The sequence below is a fragment of the Gorilla gorilla genome, chromosome 18, assembly GCF_029281585.2.
Source record: "Gorilla gorilla gorilla isolate KB3781 chromosome 18, NHGRI_mGorGor1-v2.1_pri, whole genome shotgun sequence".
Classification (NCBI taxonomy): domain Eukaryota; kingdom Metazoa; phylum Chordata; class Mammalia; order Primates; family Hominidae; genus Gorilla; species Gorilla gorilla.
The window spans coordinates 14,933,576-14,957,238 of record NC_073242.2 but is presented as its reverse complement, the minus strand read 5'-3'; the positions used below and the strand labels follow the sequence as shown (position 1 = coordinate 14,957,238).

General features: G+C 50.0%; 1 long non-coding RNA gene across 1 annotated transcript in view; it reads right to left on the bottom strand.

Moving 5' to 3' along the window:
- The window catches only part of LOC129527566 (uncharacterized), a 131,392-nt gene that overhangs the window by 63,763 nt on the left and 43,966 nt on the right, over positions 1–23,663 (bottom strand). The window lies entirely within an intron of this gene.

The following is a 23,663-nucleotide window of genomic DNA, read 5'->3' as shown; positions in this document are numbered from 1 at the left end:
TTAGCCAGGTGCGGTGGCGGGCGCCTGTAGTTCCAGCTACTTGGCAGGCTGAGGCAGGAGAATGGCGTGAACCCGGGAGGCGGAGCTTGCAGTGAGATGAGATCGCGCCACTGCACTCCAGCCTGGGAGACAGAGCAAGACACCATCTCCAAAAAAAAATAAAAAAATAAAAAATAATTATGAATTCCCGCCCTGCCTCCTTCCAGCTGTGTCTCCTGGGCAAGTGACTTTACTTTCTCTGAGCCTCAGTTTGCTTATCTATAAAATGGAAACAGAAACCCTTCCTCACTGTGTGGTTGCGAGATTTAGACACGGTAATGGCTGCGAAGCACACAGGTGCTTCATCACACTTGCTGGCTCTCTCACCGTCTGCAGGCATTTGATGACAGTTCTATTTCCCAATCTTGCTGTACCCCACCCGCCCCACTCCATCCCTCTCCAGTTGCCAAAGTTTCGTTTCTGGGAAGCAAAACAGAGGTGCACAAACACGGCAGATTCGTGGTCCGTCACAGGGGGATTTTGGGGTCCCCCCATGCTACCTGATTTCCAGGCAAGCTGCCTGGGCACAGCAGTTCCGGACACGGGCCCAGGTTCCGGATTCCTGATGCCGAGAATGAAGAGCGAGCCCAGTTGGGTCTGTTTCATAACCTCTGGGGCTTCATCTTCTTCATCTGCAAAATGGTTTCACATTCCTGGCCTGGGAGCCTCCTGATTCTGAGAAGAGCCACATAAGCAGCACTCCTTTCTGCTGCTGTCCTGCTCTCTTCCTGTTGTCCCCAGGCGGTGAGGTGGAGGGAGTCAGAGGGTTGGTGCGGGCGGGCGGGTGAGGAGGCTCCTAACGAGGCCAGGCATCTCCTGGGGATAAGAAATTCTCCTCCGGACAGAATGGATCTGGGACCAGCAGGAGGGGCAGCGCTCCGTGCCAGGCTGGCTTGTCAGCTGAGCTCAGCTCACCAGCATTGATGGATGGCCCTGTGAGGCAGGGACAGGGCACCGTCAGACATCCAGAGAGCAAAAGACTGTGTCCCCAGCAAACAGCAGCCAGGCGGTTCATTGAGCACTTGCTATGTGCTGAGAATTCTAAGGACTTGGCTTGCATTTGTGCCTTCATCCTTACAAACAACACCATAAGGTCAGTCTTTAGAGGCCAGGAAACCAAGGCACAGGGAGGTGATGCGATGGCCCACGGTCACAGCAAGGCAGTGTGAAGATTCCTACCACACACACGGGACCCAGAGAGGCACGCTGGTCACTTAGCTCCATGGCCCTTCAGGGACAAGGACCTAAGTGAGGAAATAAATGACGAGAGTGAGGCAGTGGGGCAGTAGGGGAGGGGAAAAGAAGGGGCTATCCATCCCCACCAAGAGGACAGCAAGGACAGGGGGCAGGGTGGGTGGGCAACTGAGGGCAGAGGCCACTCAGAGGAGACCCCAGGGGTCACCAACTGCAAGAGAGGGAGCAGGTGACAGGAGAGTGGGCCCTAAGGCAGACCTAGCCGGGACCCACATGCTGGGAACAATAAGGGGTGCCGGGCCCCTTCTGGAAGCCGGCACAGCAGCTCTCAGCTGCCTGAAATGGTGCACTCCCTTTGAAGCAGTAATTCCTCTTCTTGGAACCTCTCCTAAGGAAATTCTCCCCTTCCCCCTCCTGCTGGGGGCCAAGGAACAAAGCGGGTGGCTTTGTCTCCTGGCGGCCAGAGCTGGAGACCACACGCATTTCCTGAGACAGACACGGCTGCCCTGCTGGAATGTGAGGCGCCTGCATCCCGCCCTAGCACCTGGACCAGGAGGGTGTGTTGGAGGATGAGTGTACGGAGGAGATGGGGAGGGGGAGGGGAGGGCTAAGGGGCACCGTGGGTGGCCAGTACTCACCACTTGGCTCATGGTTCATTAACCATTCTGAGTTCATCCTGCGGCCCTTCTTGGGCTGGATATTTTTTTATTTTTATTTTTTGAGGTGGAGTCCTGCTCTGTCGCCCAGGCTGGAGTGCAGTGGCACAATCTTGGCTCAGTCAGTCTCTGCCACCGGGTTCAAGCAATTCTCCTCCCTCAGCCTCCCCAGGAGCTGAGGTTACAGGCGCGTGCCACCATGCCCGGCTAATTACTTTTTATTTTTAGTAGAGATGGGGTTTCGCTGTGTTGGCCAGGCTGGTCTCGAACGCCTAACCTCAAATGATCCACCCACCTCGGCCTCCCAAAGTGTTGAGATTACAGGCGTGAGCCACCGCAACCAGCCCTTTTTGGCTTTTAGACTAGTCAAGTGCAGTCATGAGAAAGGGGAAAGAGTAGAATGAGGAGTTGGATCTGTAACTGCCTGTGAACAATTGGCTGAGATAACTTACTACCTTCAGACCAGCCAAGTGCACTCATCTTAAATGTGCAGCTTGATGGCTTTTTTTTCCTTTTTTTTTTAAGAGCCAGGTTCTCACTCTGTCACTCAGGCTGGAGTGCAGTGGCACCATCATGGCTCACTGCAGCCTCGACCTCCTGGGATTAAGCAATTCTCCCGTCTCAGCCTCCCAAAGGGCTGGGACTACAGACTATGTGCCACCATGCTGGGCTAGTTTTTGTATTTTTAGTAGAAACAGGGTTTCGCCATGTTGGCCAGGCTGGTCTCAAACTCCTGACCTCAGGTGATCCTCCCACCTTGGCCTCCTAAAGTGTTGGGATTACAGGCATGAGTCACCGCGCCTGGCCTAGATAGCTTTTTACACAGGTGTATACCATGACCCACATCAAATTCAGACTTTGGCTACTCAAAGTGCGGTCCTCAGACCAGCAGCACTGACCTCTCTAGGAACCTTGCTGGAAATGCAGAACTGCAGGCCCCGCCAGCACCTTCTGGGTCAGGATCTGCATTCCACTGTACAAGACCCCGGGAAAGTCGTGTGCTTGGTAAAGCGGGTGTGCTGGCAGAGGACACAGACGGAGGCTCCTAAGCCTGAGGGCAGATGCCTAGCCCCAGGGCCTGGAACAGGATCTGAGGTGCTGCCACCTCACTTGTCACTAGTGCTTGGAGACCCTGCATTTCACGATTCCCAGGAGAGCCTTTCCAACCCCATCAATTCACTGACAAGGGGAAGGGACCATCCCAAGGTCCCACAGCAGGTCACTAATAGATCCAGGGCACAAGCAGCCCCAACCAGGCCTCTTACCCTGGGACTTTGCTACTTTGTACCTCAACCTACCCATCTGCAAATAGGCATGAAGATCTCCACCCAACCCGCCGCCCATAGCAGTGGAAGTGTACTGTAGACACTGAGTCTTGCTGTCATGTGGTGGGGGTGCCTGGCACTTTCTCAGGCATGTCCCTGCACTGTCTCATTGAAGCCACGCAACAAGCCTATAAGGCAGAAACTGTTAGTATCACATTAATATCAACATTTTAACATCAGTCCGGGCGGGTTGGCTCATGCTGGTAATCCCCACACTTTGAGGGGCCCAGGCAGGAAGATTGCTTGAGCCCAGAAGTTCGAGACCAGCCTGGCCAACAAAGCAAGACTCCTGTCTCTACAAAAAATTAGCTGGGCATGATGGTGCATGCCTGTAGTCTCAGCTATTCAAGAGGCTGAGGTGAGAAGATCACTTATGTCCAGAAGGTCAAGGCTGCAGTGAGCTTTGATCATGCCACTGCACTCCAACCTGGGTGAGAGATGGAGGCCCTGTCTCAAAAAAAAAAAAAGAAAATCGATGTATCCATAATAATGTCAACATTATATCAATAATATTGTGCCATTTTACAGGAGAGAAAATAAAAGCTCAGAGAAGTTAAGCGACTTGCTCGAGAAGCTACAAAGTGGGGCAGCCAGGACTTGAACACAGACAGTCTGACTCCAAAGCCCTCCAAAGATGTAGGTTAATTTTAACCTACATCTCCCAGAAAATGAGCAACAAAGGATGTCCAGCCCTCCAGCAAACTAGTTTAAGAAAGAAACTGTCTTTCTTTTCTTCTGTACTTGAGGTGGGGTGGGGGCGGGGAATAAACAATAATCATGCATGCGCATGATTTAAACAAAAATTCAAAGCATCCAAGGACTTCACAGAAAAAAAACTGGTTCCCCTCCCACATCATTTCCAGATCTCAGTTATCCTGCCTGAGGCAACCTCTTTGATCAATCCCTTGTGTGCCTTTTCAAGATATGCTCTGCACGACGTGGCGCACCTGGACACATACATTGCTTTTCCCACTCACACGAATGGGAGCCCACTCTCCCTTCAGACCTGGCCCTGGCCCTTACCACCCTGCACTGATCCCCCATCAGCCCATAGAGGCTACCTCGTGGGTTATGGCGTGGGATGCCCTGCAACCCCCTCACGCCCCCATGCTGCTGAGCACACAACTTCTTTCCAGTTGTTTCTGACCACAAGCACTGTGGAGCCAAATCACCTCACACTCCTGGGAGTGCTTCTGCAAGACACCTCCCAGAGGTGGGACTGCCCCACCTGGGTGTGTATGATTTTGACCTTGGCAGATACAAGGGGCATTTCTTATCTGCTAGCCTCGGACAGCGCATAAGATGTCTGGCACCTCCAGTGCCCAGATCCTGGGTAGGGAGTGAGGGGAGGGGCTTGGAGTAGGGAAGGACAGCCTTTCCAAGAAACTGAAAGTGAAACCAGAGAAAGGTGTGGGCACGTGCTGGAGGCTCCTTGGAGTGAGGGACCTGTCCATGTAGCTGCTTCTGCAGAAATAAGAGCCAGGAGCCCCTCTCTTTCTGATAGTCCTGGGGTGACAGTTCTGTCTCCCACAAACCCCGGCCCTCTGGACTTGAGCTTTACACTGGGCCAGGGCTTGCAGGTGGCAAGTTTCCTGTGTCCCAACTGGAACAACAGTTATATGGCACTGATTTGTCAAGTCATGCTAGTGCCAACCTCCCTTGGGCGAGACAGGGCCTAAACTTTATTTATTTTTTTTTTTGAGATGGAGTTTTGCTCCTGTTCCACAGGCTGGAGTGCAATGGTGCAATCGCAGCTCGTGTAACCTCCGCCTCCTGGGTTCAAGTGATTCTCTTGCCTCAGCCTCTCAAGTAGCTGGGATTACAGGCGTGCACCACCACAGCTGGCTAATGTTTGTATTTTTAGTAGAGACAGGGTTTTGCCATGTTGGACAAGCTGGTCTCAAACTCCTGAACTCAGGTGATCCACCCACCACGGCCTCCCAAAGTGCTGGGATTACAGGCGTGAGCCACCGTGCCTGGCCAGGGCCTTAACTTTAAATTTTACAGCCATTTATTGAGCGCTAGCTAGGTGCCAAGGACCGTTTCAAGCATAGTACAAACATGAGTCCCTTTAATCCGCAAACCATCCTGTGAAGTGGGTCCTGTTATTATGCTCATTTTACAAACGAGAAAACTGAGGCCAGACAGGGTAAGCACTGAGTCCAAGGCCATGGAGCTATGGAAAGGCAGAGCGCTTGTCCTCACCACTGAGCTCTGGGCAGAGGCTCTCACAGGCAGGTCTGTGAAGATACCTCATGCTGGGCCCCTCTTGAGTTCCTGACCCTGTGAGTGGGAGGTGAGCCACAGAGTCTGGTTTTTGGTTTTTGTTTTGTTTTGACACATGGTCTTGCTCTGTTGCCCAGGCTGGAGGGCAGTGGCACAATCATGACTCACTGCAGCCTTGAACTCCTGGGCTCAATCCATCCTCCCACCTCAGCCTCCAGAGTAGCTGGGACTACAGGCATGCATATGTACATATATATATGGAGTGCAATGGTGTAATCTCAGTTCACTGTAACCTCCACCTCCTGGGTATATATATATATATATATATTTTTTTTTTTTTTTGTAGAGATGGGTTTTGTTACCAAGAAACCAGGGGTTCAGACTAGGTCCTGCTGCTCGCCACACAGAAAGCCAATGACTGAGATGACGAGTATTACCAAGGAAAGGATGAAGGCTTTAATCCGGTGCTGGCAGCCAAGGAGATGGGAGGTCAGCCACAAACCCATCTCCCTGACCAACTAAAACTAGGGGTTTATACAGCAGGAAAGAAATGTAACGATGTGCAAGAAAACAGGAACTAGGAGGGGCAAGGAAACAATCGTGATGAATGAGGGCCCCTCCCTGCCCCTCCACATCTCATTGTCTGGATGTGGTGGTTAGTTTCAGTTCTTTGATACTTTTTTGAGAGGCCTGAAGGTCCTTTCCTGATAAAGAACTCAGGTAAACAAATAAAAGCTTCAAGTTTTAAGACAAGAAGGGTCAATTTCTTTGTTTATCCAAAAAACTATCTATGGGACTATTGGGTCAGTTTCAGTTTCGCCATGTTGCCCAGGCTGGTCTTGAACTTCTGGGCTCCAGGGATCCTCCTGCCTTGTCCTCCCAAAGTGCTGGGATTACAGGCATGGGCCACCGTGCCCAGCCAAGAGTCTGCATTCCTAACAAGCGCCGGGTAATTCTATACGTTCCATAGGAGCCTTTACTGGACAAGAGCTGGTCTTCAAGGCCCTCCAACCAGAGATTCTTCACGGAAGGTCTCATGATGCCCACGCACATCCCAGAGCCAGTGGCCTGGGCTCACCAGTGAGCCCTAACCTTGATCACTTTGAAATAAGGAGCTGCCCACACACAACACACCCACCAGAAGGTGCAAAGTGAAAATGGCAAAACCAAGAGTGGTGAGGATGGGGAGCAACTGGAACCCCCACTCACTGCTGCTGTGAACGTAAGTTGGTGCAATGTTTCAGAAATCTGCTTGCCACAGATTTCCTGAGGCTGGGCACATACACAGCCTATGACCCCACAGTCCCACTTCCAAGGATATGTCCAACAGAAATGTGGTGGTACGTTCTCCAAAAGACACGTTCAAGCACACACATATCAGCGCAATTCATGACAGCTCCAAACTGGGAACAGCAGAGCTTGTTGGCATCAGGTCAGATAAACCTATGGTCTATACAGACAGTGGAATATTACACAGCAGTGAGAAGGAATGGATACAACTGCACATAACAGGCTGAGTTCAGTGGCTCAAACCTGTAATCCCAGCACTTTGGGAGGCCAAGGTGGGCGGATCACTTGAGCCCAGGAGTTCAAGACCAACCTGGGCAACATGGTGAAACCACATCTCTAGAAAAAGATACAAAAATCAGCCAGTGTGGTGGCCTGTGTCTGTAGTCCCAGCAACTGGAAAGGCTGACGTGCAGGATCACTTGAGCCCAGGAGGTCAAGGCTGCAGTGCGCTATGATCACACCACCGTACTCCAGCCTGGGCAACAGAATGAAAACCAGTCTCAGAAAACAAAACAAAGAAACAACTGCACACATCAACAAGGTGAAGCACATGGACATCATGTTCAGAGGAGGAAGCCAGGCACAGAGAAGCATACACCACGTGATTCTGCTTATAGGACGTTTGGTCACAGAAACACACTCTGGTGATAGAGTCTGATCCCCAGGGAGCTGGGGGGAGGGAAGAGAGGGACTGAATAGGCAGGAAGCTGGCACTGTTCTCTATCTCAGTCTGGGTGGTCACCACACGAGTGTGTACTCATGTACAATTCCTTTTAAGATTTGTGGACCTTACTGCATACCATAATAATTTTTTTTTTTAAGACAGGATGTCACTCTGTTGCCTAGGCTGGAGTGCAGTGGCACAAACTCGGCTTACTGCAATCTCCACCCCCCGGGTTCAAGTGATTCTCCTGCCTCAGCCTCCCGAGTTGCTGGGATTACAGGCGCCTGCCACCATGCCCAGCTAATTTTTGTATTTTTAGTAGAGACAGGGTTTCACCATGTTAGCCAGGCTGGTCTTGAACTCCTGACCTCAAGTGATCCGCCTGCCTCGGTCTCTCAAAGTGCTGGGATTACAGGCGTGAGCTGCCGCGTTCTGCCAATAATTTTAAAAACTTTTTGTATCTTTATTTTATTTTTGTATTTTTTAGAGACAGGGTCTGGCTCTGTTGCCCAGGCTGGAGAGCAGAGGCTGGAGTGGAGTGGCTCACTGTAGCCTCAAATTCCTGGGTTTAAGGGATCCTCCCACCTCAGCCTCCTGAATAGATGGGACCACAGGTGTGTGCCACCATGCCTGGCTAGTTTTTTATTTTTTGTAGAGATAGGGTCTTGCTCTGTTGCCCAGGCTGGTCTTGAACTCCTGGGCTCAAGCAATTCTCCTGCCTCAGCCTCCCAAAGTGCTAGGATTGATGGCAGCGGTGGCCCATGTGGAGCGGCCTCTGCCATCACTCCAGCTGCAGCAAGGAGGCATGGCTGGGGCTGCACATTCTCTGGAGGTGGCAGGAGCTGGGGACAAGTGGGAGCCCCGCCCCTTTTGAGTTAGTGGGGTGGGAGCTTCCCGGATGCAGCCACAACTGCCCAAGTCGTGCCTGCAGACCTGGGCGTCCCACTCCATGGAGCAGGCAGGAGCCCTGCCCCCTCCTGGGTACAGCTGCAGCCACCCAAACCACAGCTGCAGATTCAGGCCTCCCACCCCACAGAGCAGGCAGAAGCCTTGCACTCCCTGTCTCCAGCACACCTGCAGCTGCCCAAATTGCAGCTGTGGACCCAGGCATCCCTGCACTCTTGGTGGCCCAGGAAGACCCCCCTCCCCTCACAGGCTCAGAAGTGCCTGCTCCCACTGCCTGGCTTCTCCCTGCTATCGGTGCCCACTCTGATCTTGGAGCAAAGCAAAGCCCGGCCAGGTGTGAACACCCGGGGCAGTGCTGACAATACCAGTCCCCTGCTGCCTCAGCCCCCTCTGGACTTTGAGCACTGACAAGCATAGAAGGGAAGTTGAGGGGGAGCTGAGGGCAGCTTGGTGCTGACCTGCAGGCACCCCTTGGCACCTACAGCCTGGGTCCATGAACGGCAGCAAGAGGCAGACAGGTTCCTTGGTGCAGGCGGTGGGTCCCCGGTGAGGCCCCACCTTCACCCAGGGAGGGTCTGAAGGCTGTGGGCCAGGCTGCCAGTCCCACAGGACCAGAGTGGGAACTTGTGGTGCCTTTTCTGGGCCCACTCACGGCCACCCATGGACCGTTTGGCATGCATTTCCTCTTCTCTGAGACCCATAAAAGCAACGGACTCAGCCAGAGCTGAGCAGATGTCAGGTCAACCAGCTGTAGAGAGCAGCTACCCACTCGAAGGCCTCCTCTGAGCTATTCTGTCACTCAATAAAGCTCCTCTTCACCTTGTTCGCCCTACGCTTGTCTGCGTACCTCATTCTTCTTGGAAGCAGGACAAGAACTCAGGAACTGCCGAATGGCAGGGCTGAAGGAACTGTAACACAAACAGGGCAGAAACATGCCCATTGCTTGCCATATTGTGGGTGAAGAGAAGGAGAGAAGAGCTGTGGCCCTTCAGGGAGCCCAGACCTGGGAGCCCAAGTCAGGGCTGGGACTCCCTCTTTGGGGCCCTGTGGTTCCTGGAGCCTCCAAGCTTCCAGGCACCACTGCATTCCCCAGTGGCAGCCGTGGAGGCTGCCTGTGGTACACCCGGTCCCGCCGCAGCCTCGCAGAGAGCTGGCGCCTGTGCGGGCACCTGGTCCCTGCCCCGTTGTAGCAGCCAGTGTGCCTGACTATGCACAGTGGCCAGACCCCATGCGCACTTGCTCACACACCCCTCACTGTGCCACACCTGGCTTGCCCAAGCAAGGGTGCGATCCAGGCTGGTAGTGTGAGCCGAGCACAGCCTGCCAGGCTGAGTGGGCAGAACTAGCCCAGTGGGCCCAAGCAAAACTTGGCCAAAAGATGCCACCAGCCACAGAGGTTTCTGGCCATAAAAGCAGCACCCCAAGGATCATGCAACAAGATTACAGGCGTGAGCCACCACGCCCAGCCTAAGAAAATTTTTAATTGTAATAAAATACACATATGACTTACCACCTGAACCATTTGAAGGGCACAGTTCAGAAATGTTAAGTGCATTTTTACATTGTTGTGCAACATAACCGCCATGCAGCTCCAGAAGTCTTTTCATGTTACAAAACTGAACCTTTCCACCTGTTAAGCAACTCCCATTTCCCCTCCCTCCTGCCCTAGCAACCACTATTCCACTTTCTGTTTCTCTGAATCTGACTTCTCCGGGTACCTCCTGTGAGTGGAATCAAATGACCTGTGTCCTTTTATGACTGGCTTCTTTCACTTTGCATAACGTCCTTGAGGCACATCCATGCTGTTGCATGTGTCAGAGTTCTCTTCCTGTTTAGGGCTGAATTATATTCCACTACATGTTATCTTAGTCCATCTAGGCTGCTATAACAAACTACCATAAACTAGGGAGTTTATCAACAACAGAAATTTCTTTCTTCTTCTTCTTCTTTTTTTTTTTTTTTTTTTAAGAGAGAGTCTCACCCTATTGCCCAGGCTGGAGTACAGTAGTGCAATCTCAGCTTACTACAACCTCCGCCTCCAGGTTCAAGTGATTCTCCTGCCTCAGCCTCCCGAGTGGCTGGAATTACAGGCGCCCACCACCACACCTGGGCAATGTTTGTACTTTTAGGAGAGACGGAGTTTCATCATGTTGGCCAGGCTGGTCTTGAACTCCTTCCCTCAGGTGATCTGTCTGCCTCGGATCTCCCAAAGTGCTGGGATTAGAGGCATGAGCCACTGCACCCGGCCAAACGTTTATTTCTTACAGTTCTGGAGGCTGAGAAGTCCAAGATGAAGATGCTGGCAGATCCAATGTCTGCTGGGGGCCTGTTTATTGGTTCACAGACTGGAAAGAAGGATTCTTGTTGGATCTTTAATGGCGAAAGGTGTGAACCCGTTCTCATGGGATTGTTTTATAAGGGTGCTAATCCCATTCGTGAGGGCTGTGCCCTCATGACCTAATCACCTTCCAAAGGCCCCGCCTCCTAATGCACCATCACAGTGGGGGTCAGAATTTCATCATATGCATTGCCGGAGGGCCCAAGCGTTCAGACCATAGCAATGTGTATTAGGTTGATGCAAAAGTAATCGCGGTTTTTGTCATTACTTTCAATGGCAAACACCACAATTACTTTTGCACCAACCTAATATAAACCACATCATGTTCATCCATTCACCCATTAATGGGCATTTGGGTTGCTTCCACATTTTGGCTATTGTGAATAGTGCTGCTATGAACATGGGTGTACAAAAGGTTTTTTTGTTGTTGTTGTTGTTGTTGTTGTTGTTTTTTGAGATAGTCTCACTCTGTCACCCAGGCTGGAGTGTAGTGGCGTGATCTCAGCTCACTGCAGCCTCCACCTCCTGGGTTCAAACGATTCTCCTGCTTCAGCCTCCTGGGTAGCTGGGAAAACAGGCATGTGCCAACATGCCCAGCTAATTTTTGTATTTTTAGTAAAGACAGCATTTGCCATGTTGACCAGGCTGGTTTTGAACTCCTGACCTCAAGTGATCTGCCCGCCTCGGCCTCCCAAATCACTGGGATTACAGGTGTGAGCCACTGCGCCTGGCCAGATTTTTTTGTTTTTTATAGAGATGGGGTTTTGCTACGCTGCCCAGGCTTAATCTAATTTTGTCTCCACGAATTTGCCTATTCTGGACATTTCCTATAGATGGAACCATATAATAAGTGGTCTTCTGTGCCTGCCTTCTTCCACACAGCGTGTTTTCCATGTTCACTCATGGTGTAGTTTGAATGTAGTATCGTGGTTTAAAATCAGTTCTCAGAACTTCATTCCTTTTTTTTTGTTGTTGAATAATATTCCATTGCATGCCTCGGGAACTTTTTATTTTTATTTTTAATTTTTCTGAGACGGAGTCTCGCTCTGTCGCCCAGGTTAGAGTGCAGTGGTGCCATCTCAGCTCACTGTAAGCTCCGCCTCCTGGGTTCATGCCATTGTCCTGCCTCAGCCTCCCAAGTAGCTGGGATTACAGGCATCCGCCACCACACCTGGCTAATTTTTTGCATTTTTAGTAGAGACGGGGTTGCCCTGTGTTAGCCAGGATGGTCTCGATCTCCTGACCTTGTGATCCGCCCGCCTCGGCCTCCCAAAGTGCTGGGATTACAGGCGTGAGCCACCACGCCCAGCCAGGCCCGGGAGCTTTTAAAACATACTGATGCTGGTGCCCCAACTGAGACACACTGATCCAAGTAGCCTGAGGTGGGGCACCACGATCTGTAGAAACCTCCAGGTGGTTCCATCTGCTCCCAGTGCTGAGACTCATGCTGCTTTCTCTGCTTGGGGATTCCAGGGTAGATATTACAGGCAACATTTCAGCCCGGGGTTCCGCAGCTGAAGTGGAATCTGACTTCCTTCCTCCATTTGGCAGCACGAATGAGATGCTGACTGCATGCATGGCACTGTGAGACCCAAATGACCAAGACGGAGACTTTCCCTCATATGGTTTGGTGTCCTTAACTACTGACACAGGAGGCCTGGTGTATGTTTAATAACAAGTAGAATGAAACAAGAATGGAAGGAGAGGACGACTGCAGGGGTAGGCAGTATTACTTAAGTAAAGCGAAGGTTCTGTCTTTGGGGAATGCTGACCCCTAAAATGGACACAGTGAGAAAAATGCTTCCACAGGGACCATATTTTGCCTACAACTTTAGGAGATTCTCTACCATGAAATCTATCCATGACCGGTAAGTCGAATCCCTTGTTTCAGAGAGAGAGAATGATGTAATTCATACATTGAACACTATTATTATTATTGTTATTGTTATTATTATTTTGAGACAAGTTCTGTCTCTGCCACCCAGGCTGGAGTGCAGTGGCGCAATCTTGGCTCACTGCAAGCTCTGCCTCCCGGATTCATGCCATTCTCCTGCCTCAGCCTCCCTAGTAGCTGGGACTACAGGCGCCCGCCACCACGCCCGGCTAATTTTTTGTATTTTTAGTAGAGACAGGGTTTCACCGTGTTAGCCGGGATGGTTTCGATCTCCTGACCTCGTGATCCGACCGCCTCGGCCTCCCAAAGTGCTGGGATTACAGGTGTGAGCCACCGCGCCTGGCCTCTGAACACATTATTTTCTAAGCACTTACGACTTGCTAGGTGCTGGGACTGAAGCCATGAACAAAACAACGTCCTTGTTCTTAAGGATATTGTGATCTGGTGGAGAGAAGCAGCTAGCACACAGAGAGGCAAGACAGAGCACCCGATTGTCCAGTGGTATGGGCGGATAATGAAAGGAGGCACCCAAAATGTGTCCCTTCCAGGCACAGCAGCCCCAGGACACTTTGCTGAGATCTGGAAGCTAGGAAGGCATCAGCCATGCCCTAATGCAGAAAAGCATTCCAGGCAAAGGGAACGGCAACGTGATTTCAATTCCGGGAACTGAAACATAACGGATGTGGAGGGGTGGGGGAGATGGAGTCAGAAAGGTGGGTCGGGGCAGGGTGAGAAATCTCAAGACTATTGGAAATGGTTTTGTGGAGTGGGGGCGGGTGGGGGCTCCTTTTCCAGCACAAGGACCCAGCAATGTAAACAGGACAGACTTGACCCAGTTCTTTTGGAGGTGGGAGTGTTAGCACTAGGGAACATATCTGAGTCACAGGGCACCAGTGTGTGTTAGCGGCAGTGAGTCCATACGAGTCTGCAGCAACCTCAATTCTTGCCTCCTCCGAAGAAAGAATTCGACGAAGGGGGCATAAGGCAAAGAGAGGCAAGTTCTAGAGCAGGAGTGAACATTTGTTAAAAAGTTTTAGGGCAGGAATGAAAGGAAGTCAAGTTCACTTGGAAGAGTGCCAGGCGGGCGACTTGAACGAGTCAAGTGCCCACTTTGCCATTTGACTTGAGGTCTTATATGCTGGCACGCTTCCAGGGTTGCACTACTTCTCCCGATCCTTCCCTTGGGGTGGGCTGTCCCCTTAGCCATGGTCTGCCTGTCCTTGGGAGGGGAGCATGCGCAGTGTGTTTACTGAAGTTGTGCGCATGCTCACTTGAGGCGTTTTTCCCTTACCAGTCCAGCGTTCCTAGAAGCAGGTCACAGACCAAACTCTGCCATTCTGCCTCTTAGTATGCATGCTTGAGCCAACTCTGAGATCTTATCGCAAAGCTGCTGATCATATTTCTGTTTTTTTTTTTATCTATTGGGAGCCTGCCTTTCCCCGGTGCTGGCTACAACCAATTATTATTTTGGAGAGACAGTTAATCACCTGACCATCACCTGATGGTGGCCTGACAGTCCTGGTTGGGGGGCACCCTCTCCTGCCCTGCTTATGTCTGACTGCCTACTGTAACAAGGGCAGACAGAGGGCAAACTTATTTTACAAAATGCGTCTCAACAGGTGAAAGGGGGAGGGTGGAGGCATCTTGGGCCAAGGGAGGCAGGAGGAAAGGCCCCAGGCCGGAAAAATCAGGGGCCCCCTTTGCAGATAAAGTGTCACAAGTGGGGCTTGTACAGACCTGAAGCAGCTGCAGGAACACTGGCCATCTGCCAAACAGAAAACAAGACTAAAGGTGTTTCAACAAAGTCAAGAGAGATGGAGGAGACCTGCTAGTGTTTGGGAAAACATTGAAACTGGGGAAAACCAGTGCATCCAAACAGTTTCTCTGAGACTGAAAACTTTATAGATATAAGAAAAGTATGTATGTGTGTGTGTATATATATATAATATACACATACATATATACATATATATGTACTTGTCATATGCCAGGTGCTGGGCCATATGCCAATATATTACTATTTAATTTTTATGTTTTATTTTTTGTAGAGATGGGGTCTTGCTATGTTGCCCAGGCAGGTCTCGAACTTCTGGCCTCAAATGATCCTCCTGCCTCAGCCTCCCAAGTAGCTGGGATTACAGGCTTGTGCCACCACCTCTGGCTAATTTTTAAACTTTTTTGTACGGTGGGGTCTCACTATGTTGCCCAGGCTGGTCTCAAATTCCTGGGCCCAAGTGATCCTCCTGCCTTGGCCTCCTAAAGCACTGGGATTACAGGTGTGAGCCACCACACCCAGCCTAAGATATTACTTTTATTCACATCCTTATTGTTGCTTTTGACAGCTTCCTGGGATTCCTTTTGGCACTTATCTGTGTCCCATGTGTAGTGGCCCCAAAAAGATAAGTTCACATCTTAACCCCTTTCAAAGCCTTATGAAGGTGACTTTGTTTGGAAATAGGATCTTTGCGAACATGATTAAGTGAAGGATCTAGAGATGAGATCATTCTGGATTAGGGTGGGCCCTGAATCCAACAACAAGTGTACTTAGAAGGGTAGAAGACAATGGAAAGGAGGCCTTGTGAAGAGGGAGGCATAGACTGGAGTGACTAATGCATCTCCACACCCAGGAGCATTGGGGGTCGCCAGCAGCTCCCAGAAACTAGGGAGAGGCATGTAACAGATTCTCCCCTAGAGCCTCCGGGAGGAACCAGCCCTGCCTGCCAACACCTTGACTTTGAACTTCTGGCCTCCAGAACCATGAGAGAATACATTTCTATTGTTTTAAGCCACCCAGTCTGTGGGAATTTGTTACCACAATGTTGGAAAATGAATATAATGTATATAATTAATAAGTTCACATCCACCACTGAGGGTCTTGCTGATATTTTATATGATATTGTGGGGAAGAAGATCAGACACTTCAGGGGATCTCTGGCTGATCTTGATTCTGTCACTTACTGCATAACTCTGGGCACGTTCTGTGGCTTCCCTGGGCTTCTGTCTACTGGGGAGACCAGTGGTTTACGTGAAATATGTGAAATACTCCACCACTGCTAGCAGCTGTGATTTCCATGGTCATGGCTACAGTCTCACAGTCAGTCAAATGGCTTTGGCAAGCAGGGTCCTCTGCACCCTACTTTAAATGGGAAAGTAGGAAAGGAAAGGGGCAGGAGGAGTAGGTTTCAGAACAGTGAGGTCTAGATGGGGAATGTTGTTCCTTGGGAAGTTCCAAGTTTCTAACACAACAAGCGTGGCTTTGTTTTTTTTTTTTTGCTTATTTTTTGTTATTTATTTATTTATTTATTTATTTTGAGATGGAGTCTCACTCTGTCACCCAGGCTGGATTGCAGTGGCCTGATCTTGGCTCACTGCAACTTCTGCCTCCTGGGTTCAAGCAATCCTCCTTCCTCAGCCTCCCGAGTAGCTGGGACTACAGGTGCACCCTACCATGCCTGGCTAATTTTTCGTATTTTTTTAGTAGAGACAGGGTTTCACCATATTGACCAGGCTGGTCTCAAACTCTTGACCTCGTGATCTGCCTGCCTCGGCCTCCCAAAGTGCTGGGATTACAGGCGTAAGCCACTGTGCCTGGCCAATTTTTTGTTATTTTTTAAACACACCTGCACATGACCTTAGCTTGTTTTTTTGTTTGTTTTTAAAATTAGAGATGGGGTCTCACTATGTTGCCTAGGCTGGTCTTGAACTCCTGGGCTCAAGTGATCCTTCCATCTCAGCCTCTCAAAGTGCTGGGATTAAAGGCATAAGCCACTGCGCCCGGGCAAGGGTCACCTTCTAAGAAGAGGTAATGGGGGGGATTTACAATCTGAAAAAGCCCACCCAGGGTGGACCCCTTGTGGGCTCAGCAGGCACAGCTCCTGGGGCTATGACACTTCAGGCGCCCACGGAAATGTTTTCATTTAAAGTTCTTTTAAAAGAAAGGAGGAGAACACATGGGATCATGATGACAATGTAATAACAAATCCATCCTGCATTACGTTTGTCGTTATACCAATGTGGTCTTAAGTATAATTTCATTTTCTCTTTTTTATGGAAGAAGGTGTCCATGGAAACCACCATGCATCCCTGGACAGGCCACCAGGAGAGAGACAGATGCTGAGGACCAAGAACGCTTGGCCAGCCTGAGCAAGGCATTTCAAAATCCAGGCCAGCAAGGGAACAGAGAGGCCCAATTTGGAAAGCAGTCCTGGCCCAGCCTGCACTCTCTGCCCTACTTGTCATCGAGTCACCATCATCCCGTGAGGGGCACTGACCCTGAAGCAGCAAACTCAGTTGCTTGCTGTGACAGGCACTGCTAAGGTATTTAATCCTCCCAACAGCCCTATTAGGCAATGGCCGTGAGAGCTGTCATTGGACAGATGGGGAAACTGAGGCCAAGAGCACCCCTGCACAGTGCCTGGTATACCATAGGTGCTCAGCAGATATCCTCTGAGTGTGACCTGGGTGGATAGAGGGAAGTTAAGTACTATGCTGGGACTTAAACCAAGCACTGGGCTCCAGACCCCCTGCTAGAACCACCACCCTCCGGCCTCTCAGCACATGCGCCAGGCCCTACCCTGGTGATGTTTCTAATCCTTACACAGAATCTACAAGGCTGATCTTACCAGCTCTGTGTCCAAATGAGGAAACTGAGGCTCAGAGACACAGACACACCTGACCAGGTTCCACCTGACTCCACAGGCAGCTTCCTTTCCCTCCCTCTGCAGACTCATTTGAGGCAAAACTGGGGCTTGTGTTTGGAGGTTTCAGGGAGGGGCCCAGGATTTGTGGCTGGGGGGCCTGGGGAAGGTCGAGCCAGCAGTGCATGCTCAGGCAGCCTTAGTGTTTACTTGGGGCCTCCTCGTCAGAGCAGAACACCCAGTGGTGGCAGAAAACAAGAAATGACTGCCTGCTGGCCTGGGGTGGGTGGGGGAATGGTGGGGGAAGCGGCTATCCAGGCTCACCCTGGCCCAGCCTTCCTAGGCTGTGCGTCTTACAGAAATCAGGTTTCAGGGCACAAGAGAAGAGTCTGGGGGTGAATCCATGGCTTACTTTCACCAGGTTCCCCTGGGGGAAATGAAGGGAACCTCAGACCTGAGTACCCCTCATTGGCCCTGACCTTGGATAAGTCTGGTCATCTCCCTCAGCTTCAGTTGGTCCACCTGTAAAGTGGGGCCTTCAGGGATAGGAGTGCCAAATCCGATACTTCCTGACTGTGGACTCTCACGCCAGAATCAAAGCCATGCTGGCCTCAGTCTCCTCATCTTTATTATTTTGTGTTATTTATTATTATTATTTTTTGAGATGGAGTCATGCTGTGGCCCAGGCTGGAGTGCAGTGGCATGATCTCAGCTCACTGCAACTTCTGCCTCCTGGGTTCAAGCGATTCTCCCGCCTCAGCCTCCTGAGTAGCTGGAATTACAGGTGTGCGCCACCACGCCTGGCTAATCTTTGTATTTTTAGTAGAGACAAGGTTTCACCATGTTGGCCAGTCTGGTCTTGAACTCCGGATCTCAGGTGATCCACCCACCTCGGCCTCCCAAAGTGCTGGGATTACAGGAGTGAGCCACCGCACCCTGCCAGTTTTCTCGTCTTTAAACTGGGGATAATGATGCTTGTCTCAAGGGCTTGTCCTAGAGAGCAGACATGTGGGCAGTGTCCGGCACCATTGCCCTCATCATTAGACAAGTGCATCCATTTCTTAAACGTGCAGACCCCTGAGGCTGGGCCTGGGAACATGCATGTTCACAGGTGTCCCTGGAGGTTCTCACCACAGGGTCTGGGGACGTGACAGCTACAAAGAGTTCTCAAAGTACTTTTTGCTCTCATTTCTTCTTCTTTTTTTTTTTAACCACAAAGCTACCATCCACACATGCTGAAGCACGACACCCAGGACAAAGGGAGGTGTGTTCAAGCGCTAATCCCCTCCCTTTCTTTAATCCGACCTTCGGGGAAAAATAATGGTGAAACAATTGGTGTGTATTTTATATTTTGCCCTCTTCTCAGATGAACACATTCAGAAATAGTTTGGGCTTCCTCTTCTAGTTTTCTTTATTTTTAAATTTAATTATTTGTTTATCTTTCACTCTTTTTGTTTGTTTGTTTGTTTTTTAAAGACAGGGTCTTTCTGTCACCCAGGCTGGAGTGCAGTGGTGCAATCATAGCTCACTGCAGCCTTGAACTCCTGGGCTCCAGTGATCCTTCCACCTCAAGCTCCTGAGTATCTGGGACTACAGGCACACGCCACCATGCCTAGCTAATTTTTTTAAAAATTTTTTGTAGAGATGGGGTCTTGCTGTGTTGCCCAGACTGGTCTCAAACTCCTGAGCTTAAGTGATCCTCCCACCTCAGCCTCACAAAGAGCTGGGATTATAGCTGTGAGCCGCTGTGCCTCGCCTATTTTATTTTTTGTAACCCAGGCTAGAGTGCACTTGTGTGATCAAAGCTTACTGCAGCCTCAAACTCATGGGCTCAAGCGATCTTCCCACCTCAGCTTCCCTAGTAGCTAGGGAGTACGCTCAGCTATGTTTTGTATTTTGTGTAGAGATCGGGTTTCATCATGCTGCCCAGGCTGGGCTTGAACTGGGCTCAAGTGATCCTCCCGCCTCAGCCTCATGAGTAGCTGGGATTATAGGCGCACAACACCTTGCCTGGCTTTTATTTTTTATTCTAATTTTATTAAAACAGGACTCATAACTATTCATGTTTTCTACATCCTTTTTGAGAGCCTCCTACGTCGACACACTGAGCACAAACACGTGCTGCAAATGCCTCGACTGCTACACTGGAAAGATGGGGCTTTTCACCCCTTTTCCAGATGGGAAAACCAAGGCCCCAGCCTGAAGTGAGTTTGTGTTTGGAGGTTTCAGGGAGGGGCCCAGGATTTGTGTCTGGGGGGCCTGGGCAAGCGAGTCCAGGCAGTGGGGCTGCAGCTGAGAAGTAGAGCATGGTGACTGGGCAAGTGGCCGTCTGTTGCCAGGGCTGTGCCCACGGCGTGGCAGTCTTGGGCTCTGCAGCCATTCCCCGGGGAGGGCACATGCAAGAAGCTGGCTGTGCCTCTGCCATGAGCCTCACGTGCCCCTCTCCCCTGCCCAGGCGGCAGGCAGTGGCTTTGGGCCCCTCCTCCCCGTCAGAGCGGCTAGCTGCACAGCCAGACCGCAGACCAGGCGGGGAAAGTGCAAATGAACCCCAGCTGGCAGCTGAGTTTCTCTTTCCCGTCAAACAAGTGCCTTATCGTACCGATGCAAGGCGAAGAAGGAGGTGGTGGTGTCGGGGGAGTCTGCGGGGAAGGGGGGAGCCACTGGTGCTGTTTTTATTTTCTTGAGGAATAATGTTTACACGTGAAAGTGCATAAACTATGTTGACTTTAAGTGTCCAGCTTGATCATTTTTTATACCTATATAGTCACCACTCAAATCAGGATCAAGGGCACCCTCAGCGTCCAGAAGGTTCCCTGGAGCCCCTTCCCAGTACACAAGCGACCCCCCGCCCCACTAGCAGAGGTAACCACTGCTGTGCCATCTATAAATAGCAGTGAGATTTGCCTGTTCTTAAACTGTACATAAACCAATCAGTCACTTGGGGTGCGTCCCTTCTTGTCTGGTTTGTTTCACACAACACAACACGTGCGAGAGCTGTGCATGACGTGGTGTGTGCAATGGTTTGCAATGTTTTACTGGGGAGCAGTGTCCCATTGTATGGAGGTACCTCAATTTGTTTATCCATTCTCACTGTTGATGGATATTTGGGACGTTTCCCAGTTTGGGATTATTAGGAGCAGAGCTCCTATGAATATCTGTGCACAGATCTTGATGGGCACATGCTTTCTTTGCTCTTGGGTAAATACCTGAGAGTGGGACTGCTGGGTCTCAGCGTAGGTGAATGTTTAACTTTATAAGAAACTGCCCATGGTTTTCCTGCCTGGCTGCCCGAGCTGTTTTAGGAGCTCAGAGGTGTGACTGGTACAACTGCTTGGGGTGCCCCAGTCCACATCAGAGCAAACCTACAAAACACATCTATGGGCCACATTAAACATAGACTTTAGGTGTACAACTACTTTTCAGAGAGGCTTTTCTAATTTTACTTTTTGAAGTTATTTGGCCCTGGACTGCTCTGCTGTGTGGGCCTGCTGGAATTTCCTGGCAATGATATTTGGGTAGTCTGACAACAGACAGTGGAACCCTTAAAGTGTTTTTCATTTCCAGTGAGATTTTTATGAATAACGTAGTCCTTCCCCTTCCTCTGAGGCTTTGTGAACTCCTATTCACACCTCAAAACCCCACTCCAAGGCCCACACCTCCCCAAGTGACAGTTCATTTTCTATATTTATTTGTGTAATTATTTGTTTACTGTAGGCCTCCCCTTTGATGAGGAGCCCCCTGGGAGTGTCAGGCTCTCTGCTGTCCCCCCAGCACCAGCACAAGGCTTGGTGAATACTTGGGACATTTAAGATTTGCCAAATAAATGAAAGACCCAGGTTCTGAGCGCAGCCCCTCAGAGCCTCTCACCCCCACCCTGGAATCCTCCACAGAGGGGAAGCCTGAGACTCTTTGTAGGGACTCTCCTAGGTCATAGAGATGCTGAACTCCAGTAGATCTCTCTAATTACAGGGCCCACAGGGCCAGCAGTATAGATAGGTCACCCACTCCACCCAGCTGGGTGTGGGGAGGAGCCGCCCTGTCTGGAGGTGAGAGGGGCCCAGAGGTCCCACAGGTCCTTGCAGGGCCCAAGCAAGTCTGGGTCAAGACGCTGATCCTGTCTCATGATCCTTCCCCCGACTCCTCACCTGAACACCTCTGGACGTGTGGGGTCTTTTCCAGGTTTGCTTATTATTATTATTAATTTAAAAAGGAATAGGGCTGGTCATGGTGGTCCACGCCTATAATCCCAGCACTTTTGGAGGCTGAGGTGGAAGGATTGCTTGAGCCCAGGAGTTTGAGACCAGCCTGGGAAACATGGTGAGAACCCGTTTCTATTTTTTGTTTTTTAATTTTTAAGAGGAAAAAACAGAAAAAGTAGTAGCATAAATGCAACGTGGGATTCTAGATTGAACCTTGTGTCTTTACCAGCCCTCTAGGTGATTCTGGTGCATGCTAAAATTTGAGAACTGCTAGTCCACTGAATATATTCCAGAGAAATTCTAGCCACAGCAGCACTGTTTATAATGGCAGAAAATTGGAAACAGCCCAAGCGTCCATCAAGAGGGAATGAAGGCCAGGCACGGTGGCTCACATCTCTAATCCCAGCACTTTGAGAAGCTGATGTGGGTGGATCACTTGAGGTCAGGAGTTCGAGACCAGCCTGGCCAACATGGCAAAACTCCCTCTCTACTAAAAACACAAAAATTAGCTGGGCGTAGTGGTGCATGTCTGTAGTCCCAGCAATTTAGGAGGCTGAGGCATGAGAACCACTTGAGCCTGGGAGGCGGAGGTTTCAGTGAGCCGAGATTGTGCCACTGCACTCCAGCCTGGGCAACAGAGTGAGACTCTGTCTCAAAAAAACCCCCACAAAAAACAAGAGGCAATTAAGACAGGTACAAGGTAGGCACATAAGGATTACTATGTAACATAATATGTAACTTACCACTATGTAACAAGGCAAATAGAAGCGCAAGGCCCCTCTCTTCATCCAGGCATCTACGATGAATCTCACTCAGGTACCCCTCAGCGACAAAGCAAGTTATTATGTGAGACATAGAGTGTGAAGCCAGACCAAGATTTCAACACCCCAAAACTGTTCTCACTGTTCGGGGACACAAAGCTTTCAACACCTCAAAACGGTATTCTGATCATTTGGGGACACATACTTACACATATAAAGATGGACTTCGAATCGATAAACACCAGTGTCCAGGGAGAGGAGGGATGGGAATGACAGAAGGAAGGGGTAAATGAGGGCTTCAAATCTGCCGAGATTGTTTTCTAATTTAAGCCGGGGATTGGAGATGAGATACTTTGATTGCCTGAGAAGCTTCATTAAAATAATTTTTAATGGACACATGCTCTTTAAAAAATGATTCAGGCTGGGTGCAGTGACTCACACTTGTCATCCTAGCACTTTGGGAGGCTGAGGTGGGTGGATCGTTGGAGCCCAGGAGTTCGAGACCAGCCTGGGCAACATGATGAAAGCCTATCTCTACAAAAAATAAACTAAATTAGCTGGGTGTGGTGTTGCACACCTGTAGTCCCAGCGGGAGGACTGCTTGAACTCGGAGGCAGAGGTTGCAGCTGAGATCGCACCACTGCACTCCAGCCTGGGCAGCAGAGTGAGACCCTGTCTCAAAAAAAAAAAAAATCATTTAAATAAACGAATTAAACCAAAATGAATGTTTCCTTTTAATGCTTTTAAAAGCAAAAAGCCACAATATATACATTGTCAGCCCCATGCCAGGGTACAGTGAGGCTGGCTCTAGCTTTGTGGTTATACCAGCAGCACTGCGATCATCTGTTTCGTATGTAGCCTCTGCTCATCTATGTGAGATCCTTTTCTTTTTCTTTTCTTTTTTTTTTTTTTTTTTTTTTTGAGACAGAGTCTTGCTCTATCACCCAGGCTGGAGTGCAGTGGCACAATTTCAGCTCACTGCAACCTCCACCTCCTGGGTTCAAGTGATTCTCCCGCCTCAGCCTCCTGAGTTGCTGGAACTACAGGCGCCCACCACCACGCCCAGCTCATTTTTGTATTTTTAGTACAGACAGGGTTTCACCATATTGGCCAGGTTGGTCTTGAATGCCTGACCTTGTGATCCACCCACCTCGGCCTCCCAAAGCTATGTGAGTTTTTTTGGGCTGTGCTGACCACAATAGAGCCTCGAGTCACATGTGGCCACTGACTTAAAACGTGGCTTGTTTGAACTGAGATGCACTGTAAGGATGAAATGCACCCTGGATTTCGAAGACTAGGTATGAAGAGAAGTATGTAAAGTAGCCCAACCATTCTATATTGACAACTTGAAGTGATGATATTTTGGATATACTGAGTTAAATAAAACATTAAAACACCATTTAAATGACATAGAGCTCACATTTGTGCCTTGCATTATATCTCTTTCTTTCTCTACTCTTTCTCTTTCTTTCTTGAGATATAGTCTCACTCTGTTGCCCAGGCTGGAGTGCAGTGGTGCAATTATAACTCATTG